Below are 12,291 nucleotides of genomic sequence, written 5' to 3' on the forward strand. Positions count from 1 at the left end.
GCCACCCTTTTCTTCCTGGCATAGTTAAGTTCCTCTGATTGCTCAGAAACTGATTACTGTGGACTCAAGCCTTCACAAGGTATCCCCATGTCCAGCACTCTTATCTTCTTGCCAGTGTGGCACAAAGTGATTGGTTTTATCTTTTGGCTATCTGTAATATAGATAGAAAATTCAGAGTTATTGAAGGGTTGTTTTAACTCACGTAGCTTCCTTTGTTAGCATAAATCAAAGAATATCGTCACTTTATTCCAGAAGTACATTATACTGTAAGTATCATAACTTGGAGGTTCTTTCAGACCAGAAGAGAGGTCTAAATCCTCTTGTTCCCAGAATTTATCAGTGACAATTTTGTGGATGAAGAAATCATTGAAATGAAATAAAATCCTTTTCTAGTAAGAGCTGTTGTATGAGGAGCAAAAAAAGCCTGGGAGGAAAGACAGCAGATAATTATGAAAGAAAAAGACAGCCTGCTAATATGCCTAAGTCAAAGACAATGACACTGAGGGTACATCCATATCACAGTCCCTAGGTTGACCCCAGTCTAAGTAAAATTCTCCCAAAACTCTGAACAACTTGATATAACTTCAAAGTTAGATCCAGCTTTGAAGCTGGTCCTGCCCTTAGTGAGGGTTCCCCATTCCAAACTAAATTATTTTATATCCCATCAAGCCTAACTTATTTTACAATTCTGTGAAGATAAAACACCCTGCTGAGATACTTTCAGACTCCATTTGGTAGATGTACAATGCCACACTTTGATGTGTCCAATGTATTCAGCTCAGGTTGTAGTTGCTTAAGGGTCTTGTCTTACCATGTACAATGTGGACACATCCATTCACTTGTCCAGATGTAGTAATCATCTCTTTATTATTTCAACCCATATCACTTCATATGTATATCAAGATGTTTATCAAGATCTCTTTTTTTTTTTTTTTTTAATTCCAGGCTCGTGTTAGTTTAGTTAAATGCTGATTTCTTGTTAAAATGGTAGTTTCTAGACTTAGTGATGGATCATATAACCTTCACAGTTTAGTAGAAATTGTGTATCTATCTTGACATATAATTGAATTAATTTTGTTTAGAAAGGACAGCCTAGTTCTGCCTCATCTACAGACTTTAGTATGGAAGATGTGTAAGGAAATGCCAAAGTAAATGTCAAAACAGCAACCATACTCAATTGTAGAAAAATGTATAAAAATTCTTCCAAAATTGCAGAGTGAAAAAACGACCATCTAGGGGTTAAACTCCTCAGTAATAAAAATTTTCCAAGAAAACCAAAGGTGCCTATAAACACAAAGAAAAATTTCTCCAGTAAGACAAGATCCTTTCTTCATGGAAAAGACATAAATAACATATAACTAGAGTGTCCTAGGGAAGGATCCTTTTCCAAAGATTATTATAATAACATAGCTGCCACGCACATGCCTTGTATGACACCAAAACAAGTACAGAGCATGATTACATCATTCAGCAGAACATAAGACAGGAATCAGCAGGCAGCAAATGAACTACAGAATCATGGCCATACACCTCTGTCAAGTTCACTTCCACACCCTAGCTAATTAATCTACTCAAGAAATAATATTAACTAGCCCAAGCACTTGATTACACTGATATGCTTTCTGTGGCTACATGCATGTCATTATGCTGTATCAGCTTCCAGGCACAGTAATTGTCACTTGGCTCATGCACATTTAGCAGAGTACAGTATTACAACCAGTGGACATGTTTGCATGCCAATCAAGTCTTAGCTGAAACTACATATTGTCTCTTCAAAACATGAATGCAATTTAAACCCTTCCATGTTGTTTAAGATGACCTTTTTCTAATTTTTTATTTCAATGTTAATATGAGGCTATCCATATTAGAGCCCATGGATACACACTGTCACTTATATACGCCTTATCTCCTGCAGCCTTATTTTCATTCTTAGGCCTACAACCTGCAAAAACCTCAGGATTCAGATAGTAATTTTATAGAAAGAGAAATAAGGTCGAAACTATCAGCTATCTCTAAGCCCTCCCAATAATGGGAAGAGATTTATGGGAATAGCATTCTAAACATTAGGAAAAAGCAGCATTTTGTCATTGTTGCCATGGACACCTGTAATGTATAAAACCTACTAATTTGATTTTCAGCTCTCCTAGCTCCTGTACTAGGTATGTCATGTTCTACCTAGGCTGGAATATTATTAGCTTCAGTATTCTTGACAAATTTCTAGTTACAGTTGAAGAAGTTAAATGAGACTTCAGATTTCAGACTCATAAAAAAGAAAAAAGAAATAGAGGGGAAGATCTCCTTCTGAGAGTGATGGATAGATTATTTCCAAAAGAGCTATTCTGGAGAAAATAAAATCAATTGCTGTAGTTGACATGGAAGCAGCCATTCCTGCTAGAGGACTTTAGTAGAAAGATCTTTCTTGGCATCAGTGTCTCGACAAAAAATGTGGCCAAGCTTAGGAAGAACTCTCTGTATTTATAGCAGCAGTATGTTTCTGAACCGCTGTCTCTTTTCTTCGTATTCCATTTCATGAGACAAAAACTGTCTATGACAAAGTCAATCAAACAAAATAAGTAGTGCACTTTACAAATTTAGTACAATATATTCTTACTACTTGTTCAGCTTTCTCTTCAGCTTCCTATACCTAAGCATGGATATTAAGTCTTAAAGTTTGCTGTGCATTTGTCTGTTAAATCAAGATTTTAATATTGGTTTAACTTTGAATTTGAAAAAAGTTATTGAGAAGAAACCAACAGGTCAAAAAAATCAGATCTGCCCTAAGTATAATTAAATGGCCTTGTATGAAATTATTCTGCAAATAATGAAAACTAGAATTCTATTTTGTTGAATACTTACAGATTAATGAAAACTTTGTATAATAAGTAATACTTTATTGCAACAGTTCAACCTTTCAATCTCATAACTGAATCATAAGACTGTAAATCCCAAATATTTTGCTACTGTTTGCAAAGAAATCCTTTTCAAGGCATTCCAAGACTTCTATGATTTTTTTTTCTTTTTGCTGTGTTTTTTACCTTTTCTTGTCTTAGTTACTAAACTAAATAAAGAGACAGCACTTAAGGTAGGCCTGACTGAGCAATAGGCTCAGGCATGTGCCTCGAAATCAACAATTGTTCTTTATCTGTCTGTTATATCATTACCCTGGTTCTTTGTTTAAGCTGAACATTCAGTAAATGCTTTAATAAGCAGGGAAGTAGGGTGCACTTGAATCTCTCAGAATGACAAAAGGAATCTACTTCAGGTATGTTAACCAAAGCCTTATTTATGTATTTAATTGCCAAATATAAGTCAGAACTTATAAAGCATCTTGTTCCATGAAGAATTCCAGATATTTCCAGTGCCGTGGTTTAGAAAGTTTTGTGATTAGCAATTATGCTTTATAGTACAAGAAGAAATACCCTTTTCCATTCACTGAAGGCACACTGCATGTAATCATGAGTCTTGTCAATAGTCCAAACTAACCACAATATTTTGCTATGTCCTGTTAAGTGGTTGATGCACTACAGAAATATGTGATTGATAATAAGCCATACTTCCATGACAATGGCCCCTTTACTGCTTTAACAACACAAACTGGTTGGTAGCAACCAACAGTATCAATCAAAACTGGGTGTGCTGATGAGGAATAACCTGCCTACTCTAATCAGTAATGGCATCTAGTTGGATTTTTTTTGTTTTAGAAATATTTATAAACCCCTACACACATGCACAAATGCTTATTGATATTTGCCTTCACTATCTTAAACACTTACAACCTGCCTATCTTAAGATCCTTGTAGCAATATTCAGTTAGATATTGACATTTTGGGAACCAGCTAATGGATCTACCTTGGTATCACAAGGATATAGTGATTTTTTAATTTTTTTTCCTAGGGGCGGTGGTGGAGTGTGTGACAGAAAGACACTTGACCATAGGGTTTAAAAAATCCAACCAACCAACTAACCAAAAAAACCAACCCCAAACAAAAAACCCACTTGTAGATTCAACATGTCACTACTGCAGGTTCTATGGATGCAAGGGAGAAATGCACTACTGCAGTTTAGAAGTACAACTGCACTTCACAGCCACAAGAGAGTCACAAAATGCGCTACTGCCAACACAGCAGAACCAGGCAGTGCAGTGTTAGGGCCCGCAGGAGTCACTGTACTCACTGTTACTGCCCATGGGCAGCTGACAAGATCCAGTATTACAACCACAGCAGGTCATGGAACACACGGTCACAGCTCAGGGGCACACTAAATACTGCACATGTGTCAGTCAGTCACCCAAGGCCACAAACTTATCACATACCAAATACTCACTTATCCCTCTCTGGGTAAGGTTTCTCCATACATTACCTTAACCAGTATCATGGCCAGGGGGAAGGGTCTCCTCCCAGAATTTGAGAAGTAACTCCCCCCTCTCAGAAGGAATCTGAAGGGTTTTATTTGGTTTTAGGTCTTTTATCTACATGACAGTGGGCAGGACTGTGCTGGAGTGGACAGTAACACCTTCCATGCGTGTCATCATAAGTTTTCCCCCTTATCTTATGCCTTATCTGTTGCATATATTTGCTTTGTCTGGGCCCATTGAAACCAAATGGGGACTTTATGGCTTGTCTTTATCTTACTTCTAGGCAGCTGAGTAGCAGTTTGATTTGGACTCTGGGCATATTGTTTGTTGAAGGGATTGAACCCTAAACCCAGGTTTCTGCTCATTGAATTATGCAGCACTGCCCTGCTTAGTCTTGGTTTACAGGACAACTCAAGTCTGAGCTATCTACACAGCCCCCCATGAGTTGTCTCTGCGGAGGTGGGGCCTCAAGGCAATCCATGGATGAGTCACTTTTACAACCCTACTGGTGCACTAGACATTCCCAAAACCTGTTTTTGGACCTCTGAGACAGACATCCTTACAAGATGTCATTTTATTTTCAGGACTTCAAATCTGTTGTGTCTGTTTCCTCAATTTGGGCATATTTCACAAAACAGTAAACTCAATGTCTCACATCCTCCTCTTAAGAAAATAAAATAGAAATACTATAGAATTTGTATCTATACTTAGGTATGCTTTTCAATACAGTTACCAGAGTGAGGGCAATATTGCAAATACTGTATGCACTGCCAAATCTTTTTACCAAACCATTTTTTGTAATAGTGGTGGGTAGTTTACAAGGTCTTTAATTCTGCTATGGATGCAAAAATTATTGCTTTCAACAGTCATGAGTTGTAGTCTTAGAAAAAAGGAACATACATAAAGAGAATGTAGCGTTCAAGCTAAAGGGCATTGTTGGTACATCAGAAGCACAAATGTGCTAATAGTGGGAATAAGCAGCTGAAATTTACTGAGGAACCGACTCAATGAGATGGTAGGTATACTTATTAAGACAAATAAGTCAGATTTATAAATCACAAAAGCAAAGCAATATCCTTGTAGTCGTAATACAACCACATTAGTTATAGGAAGAAAGCAAGGAAAAAGCTAAAGATCTGAGTTTGGATGTGTTAATTAAAAACTTAATTCTGATTAATCCTTTGGGCTTTTATTAATTAGCCTATACCTATTGATATGCGAAAGCATATTTTTCAAAAACTCCTATTTACATGTAGTTTTTTTAATAAGTTGAAAGCCAAACAGGATGTAAAAGTTAAGAAACTATAAATAAAGCAGTGAATGCAAGCATAGGTGAAAAAACTTTGTAATCAAAAGACTGCACATTTCAGAAAAAAACAATATTCATTCACAGAATTTTCAGTTTAGAATTTACATCTTTTCCTCCCCATTGACTTTATACAACATACTCTCATACATGCAGGTATTATCAATATGATTTTTATTGCATTAATTCATTAGTCTGACACAGACATCATAGACATTCCAAATTAATGTGTTCTCAATCACTTTGTTCTAGTCTGCCAAAAACTTGCGGTGACAAGACCCCCTTCAGCCTCCCTTTCCCCAGGTTGAAAGCAATTTTGATAGTTTGGGTCTTATGAGTGGAATTGCTAACCAGCATCTTCATCTAATTGTAGCTTTCCTAGACTAACCTTCATGCATTTGTAAATAGATAACCTTCAAAAACGCCCTCAGTGCATCTTTTTCATGTATAGTAAGTGTCACAGAAACCTAGATATTTCACAAGATAGTCAGAGGAAGTGGTGACAAGCAGTACTGAAAATCAACCTGCTTTTATTCGGGTACATAGAAATTTTACTGTTTAACAGTAAGCATCTATAATAAAAGATCTACTGTGATTATTAACTGTATTAAAACCCTTCTACTTCATTTTGGAAGTGTCAATGTGCAATAAAGTATATGCACAAGACAGTTTACATATATTTTACTTTAGCAGTGCATTACATTTTGTCATAAAAATATATCTGAAGGCTGAAAAACATGCCTCTGAATTTAACAATCACACAAGACAGTTGCTGTTCTGTATATGAAAGAAAGATAAGATCCTAGTCAATCCTGTATTTAAAAAATAAAACATCCGTGGTTTTCCTTTAGTCAGAAGTGAGCAGGGGAAAAAAAAGAAACAAAGATGACTGATTTTAGCTATTTCACCCAATTTTTGGTTTAGACAGTGGTGTCAATGAACAGAGCTTATAAATAGGAATTGAAGTCCCTTAACTTATTATACTGCTGGCTTCTGACCTTTCTGAATTCTTTAAAGATTTTCCAAACCCTCAATTTAATCAGAATAGAAATTACTTCATTCACCATGACAGTTGTCAGTTAGTGTCAGTGAATATGATACAACCGTCTTTATAGCTTTCATGACCAGTAGATACATTTCTAAAGGAGGTGTAGTTACATGATTAAAATGTAATTCAGCATTGTAATAGCAAAAGGAGCATCATAAAGCTACAAGTTCTAATACTTCATGAAGTTACCTTCATTCTGAGGCTTTCGTGAAAGCAACTTGTACTGCTGATAACTTTCTAATTTCTTTCTTTAAAAAAACCCTGTAAAAATAAAATGTAAAGAGAAACGAAGGGCAAATACATTTTCTTGTGTAGTGTTTTAATGATCTGTGATTTTACTACTACCCCTAAAGTTTTTTAACCCTTTGTAGAATTGAACATCTTTTCCCTAATTTGCAGAATCACAGTTACTGAGGTTAGAAGGGACCTCAGGAGATCCCCTCATCCAGCACTGCCATGCTAAGTGAGGTCACCTGGAGCAGGTTTCTCAGGACCATCTCCAGATGGCTTTTGAATATCTCCAACTTGGAGAATTGTCAGCTTCTCTGGGAAAACTGTTCCAGGGTTCAACCAACCTCTCAGTAAAACTGTTTTCTTCTGTTAAAATGGGATTCCCTGCATTTTTGTTTTTGGCCATTGTCTCTAATCATGTTATTGGATACCACTGAAAAGTCTGGCTCCATATTCTTTACTCCCTACTTCTCTTTGGTCGTGTTTTCAAAAAAGCATATTAGATTAAAAGCTATAGATCAGAATAGTTTCTACAACCAGTAAACAGTTCATGCAATAGGTACGATTAAACTTCATTATATACATATTATTTCACTTCATTGCAAATATATATGGACTCAAGCTTCAAATCTGATTTAGAACATGATTTTACTCGTAGCCTTTTATAAAGAGCTTTACAGTGCTTAGTCATTATCACACAAACTTTTCAAAGAGCTGATTTAAATGAATGATAGCTGTCTAGATTTTTGGGTTTGTTTTTAATTCCTTTGGATGCCTACTATATTATTTAGGTATCTAAACAACTTCAATGTCCATATCTACATCACTTCTGCAAAAAGTAAAATTCCCAGTTCCATCTTTCAAGCTCTTGGGATGTCTGTTTCCTGACAGGAGATAAAGACAGATTAAAACAGACAGATACCAATTTACAAAAAATCCTAGATTAATAAATCCAATTAGAAAAATTATTTAATATTACTGAGTTTCTGGGCTCTAGGACATGTCCATGGCAACCTTCATTTTATTTTATTCTTATCTACACCCTTGGTACCAAATCACAGCTCTTCTAACAGCTCAGAAACTTAAAATACCAAGAATTTTAATGTGACGGGCTCCCAAGCCTCAGTTACTCAGTAATTACCTACATATTATAGGGAAACTGTTCCTGGAAAGTCTAAGTTTCTATTGCAATTCTTTTGCTTCATAATCCTAACTTTTTGGTTTGTGCTTCTGTTCTTCCAATAGGCTTGTGTTTCTTTGAAAATTGAAGTAGATTAACAAAGAACACAGTAATTCTTTGCCTTTTGTGTATATATGAAATTTTGGAACAAGTGTTAGATATAAACTGTGAAAGAACAATGTTGCACATTTTCCAAAAGAAAATTGCCTTTCCAACAAAACAAATAGTAAGGAGAGAAACTCTTTGTTTATTTGTTTGTTTTGTTGGGGGGGGTGTTCACATTCCAAACTTCTGTCCAGTGTTTTCTGTTGTGTGTAAAGTTGCAAAAGAATGTTTTACAGATTTGCTTTTTAAGAAGGCATGATTCATTTTGTCCTGAAATCAATCTTCCTTCCTTCCTTCCTTCCTTCCTTCCTTCCTTCCTTCCTTCCTTCCTTCCTTCCTTCCTTCCTTCCTTCCTTCCTTCCTTCCTTCCTTCCTTCCTTCCTTCCTTCCTTCCTTCCTTCCTTCCTTCCTTCCTTCCTTCCTTCCTTCCTTCCTTCCTTCCTTCCTTCCTTCCTCCTCCTTCCTTCCTTCCCTCCTTCCTTCCTTCCCTCCTTCCTTCCTTCCCTCCTTCCTTCCTTCCCTCCTTCCTTCCTTCCCTCCTTCCTTCCTTCCCTCCTTCCTTCCTTCCCTCCTTCCTTCCTTCCCTCCTTCCTTCCTTCCCTCCTTCCTTCCTTCCTTCCTTCCTTCCTTCCTTCCTTCCTTCCTTCCTTCCTTCCTTCCTTCCTTCCTTCCTTCCTTCCTTCCTTCCTTCCTTCCTTCCTTCCTTCCTTCCTTCCTTCCTTCCTTCCTTCCTTCCTTCCTTCCTTCCTTCCTTCCTTCCTTCCTTCCTTCCTTCCTTCCTTCCTTCCTTCCTTCCTTCCTTCCTTCCTTCCTTCCTTCCTTCCTTCCTTCCTTCCTTCCTTCCTTCCTTCCTTCCTCTTTCTTTTTCTTTGTCTCTCTATCTTTCTCTCTTTCTTTGGTGAGATTACTGAAATATGAAGACACTGAAAAATAAAAATTCTGGTTTTCATGGCATTTTAATTCCCTAGCTTCTAGTTTTGGCTAATGAAAGCAAATCTAATATGTAGCTAAGCAAATAGAAAATTTTAGTTAGATTTTATTCAGGTCTAGAAAAACTAAGATGTGATACTCAATGTTTATTATCCAAAATGTTTACATTACCTTTACTTAAGACTATGGAATTTTATCTCTACTTAAGAAATTATAAGTTTGAACCACAGCCAAAGATTAAAAATGATAAAGAGGATTTTTCCTTTGGCTTGGGCTTTGAATCAGAAAGCTAGTCTGTATTAAGTAGTTCAATAAACGGTTAATCCTAAACCAAAGTTTAAAATTAATCCATTTAAGAAGATGTTTGCCTGCTTTTGTGTGTATGTTTTTACACATTTTCAAACACTGAACAAAATTAAACCTAATTTTTCATGTTAAAACATTTTCCTGAATGTCAAAGTTGGATGATACAAAATGCTGAGTGTTCTAAAAATGAAACATACAACACCTTTGCCACTGTGCTATGAAAAATAAGAAGAGGTGAAAAATAAATTGTGTGAAGAGAGAAAAAAATCTACACTTAAACAAGAATACATGTCCTACAAATAACAGAACAAAAAAACCCCAAACCCAAAACAGGCTGCTGATGGCAAAATAATTAACAAATCATCTTTAAAACAGAAAAATCTGTATTTTAATAGCAAATATATTTCCATTATATTAAACCGGTGTCTCAAGTGCAGGTTTCTTCATACAAACCCATGTGAAATTCAAGAACTGTATTATCGCTCTTAGGTCTTCATAACTGTGGAAACGGAAAACTTAATATTAGAGGCCTAAAACACAACCAGTATCCAAAATAGAACCATCTCAATGGATCTCTTCTTAGTCTTTGCTTTCGCCCATTGACTCTAAATATCACATATATGTCTCCTCAAGTATGTATTTTCACCAGTCAGCTTTCATATATCTGAAGAATTTCACTACTGGTAAGGCTGTTCCATTTTTCCATTCACAGCATTTTCTTAATCAATTATGTTTCTTGTGTCATATGTTTTCCAATAATCACTTGAGGCAGGAATTCTGACAGAGATCAAGTTCTGAGCTCAGAGTGGTCAGCAAGCATTGTAAGATAGGGTTCTGACCACAACAAATTGGTCCCAGCTGGCCCATGTGAACCCAGATCATACACTGGCACTGAAAATTCCTCTTCAAGCTAAATTAAAGATTATTGGCAGGCCAATGGAAGGGAAATTCAAAGAGAAAGATTTTTCCTAATAATTCCCTCAGCTTAGATGAAAAGAGAGAGCAACTGAGATGCATGTGGATGAAAAGAGTGAGAAACAGAGAGAGCGAGAACCTTGGAAACAGAAAATTAGGGGACAGGAAGAAATAGCTGGAGGGAGAGAAAAGATTGATACACTAGATGAAGGATGTATTGGGGGAAAAAACTATTAAATGGCAGAGGGGCAGAGAAATGGGAGACAACTTTCTGTGGGCAAAATGAGCATTTTGAGGTGCAATATAAAAAGTGCATCTACTGCATTGAGTTTTAGGATAGGAGTTCAGGTTGCATACATTTTCTGCAACAAGAATGATGTGTTTCAATGTTGTGTGATATTCTACCTGTCGGAACATTTAGTACTGTATTAGTTGCCAAGGCAACGACGTTTTTTGTGAAGCACATTCTGGGTATGGCTTTCCTTTTTGGAGTTACACCCCTGTGGAGCACAAATAAATGTGACCAAGTTATGCATGAGAAGTCTGAATTTGATGAACCATAGCAAACATTAAATTGCCTGCATTTTGTGCTTCTACAGTATAATTTCCAGCAGACTATTGTCACAATGATTAGTTTTTCATGACTACAGTTCAAAAAATTGTAATTAGACATAGAAACTCAAATGTTCTCATAGCCAGGAAGGTCTATTACCACTTCATTACATGTGAAGGCTTAAGTGATGGTGCTATTGAATTGTTTGCTATTCACATAACCAGGATAACTGGAATATTCAAGAGGCACAAACACAGATCCCTATATATATAATGCACTTCAATAGATAACTGGTATACAGCATATATGTTAAATCCTGACATTTGAATATATGGCATAGACCTACTCTATGTTAGCTGACTGTTAACCCTCTCACTGACTCTTGACCTAGAGAGTTCTTGAATTCTTTTGCTACTTTATCATTTTTGCTTCTCTATCATTTTTGCTGCTCTGAATTGTCTCCTTTCTCTACTTGCATTCTCTTTTTGTCTCGTTTATGAATTATGTCTCTTGTTATGGGGATTTATTTTTGCTATACGTTTGCATAGAGCTTCATACCTTTTAATCCTGACCAGTCTGGGATACAGTTCATACTGCTATACAAAGGTATGAAAGTAAAAAATAACATGTGTTACAGAATTAATAACAAGGGAATCACATACACGTAACTGCTGCTTAGTGAAGGCAATTAAGTTTAAAAGGAATTGCAAACTGTGAACCTCCTACCAAAATCTGGGCTAAACGCCAAATCACAGAATCATACAATGGATGGCATCCCTTCCCTCCAGTGTGTCAACTGCACCACACAGCTTAGTATCATCAGAAAACTTGCTGAGGGTGCACTCAATCCCACTGTCCATGTCACCAAGAAAGATGTTGAACAGCACTGGTCCCAATACTGACCCTTGAGGATCACCACCTGTCATTGGTCTCCGCTTGGGCACCAAGTCTTTGACCACAACTCTTTGATTGCGACCATCCAGACAATTCTGTATCCACTGACTGGCCCATCCATCAAATCTGTGTCTCTCCAATTTAGAGACAAGGATGTTGTGTGGGACAGTGTCAAATACTTTGCACAAACGCAAGTAGATGATGTCAGTTGCTCTTCTGCTGTCCACCAACACTGTAACTCCATCAAAGAAGGACACCAAAGTTGTAAGACAACATTTGCTCTTAGTGAAACCATGTCGGTTGTCACCAATCACCTTATTTTCCACATGCTATAACAAAATCAGCAAATAATGAACACATCTTGTCCATGAAGAAAGTCACATTCTTTGCAAGATCTGGTAGAACACTTTTTCAAAACCAATTCAAATAGCACTGCTGTCTGCAAAAACCAAACAATATAATGGTCAGT

The sequence above is a fragment of the Gallinula chloropus genome, assembly GCF_964237585.1.
Source record: "Gallinula chloropus genome assembly, chromosome: 7".
Taxonomy (NCBI): Eukaryota; Metazoa; Chordata; class Aves; order Gruiformes; family Rallidae; genus Gallinula; species Gallinula chloropus.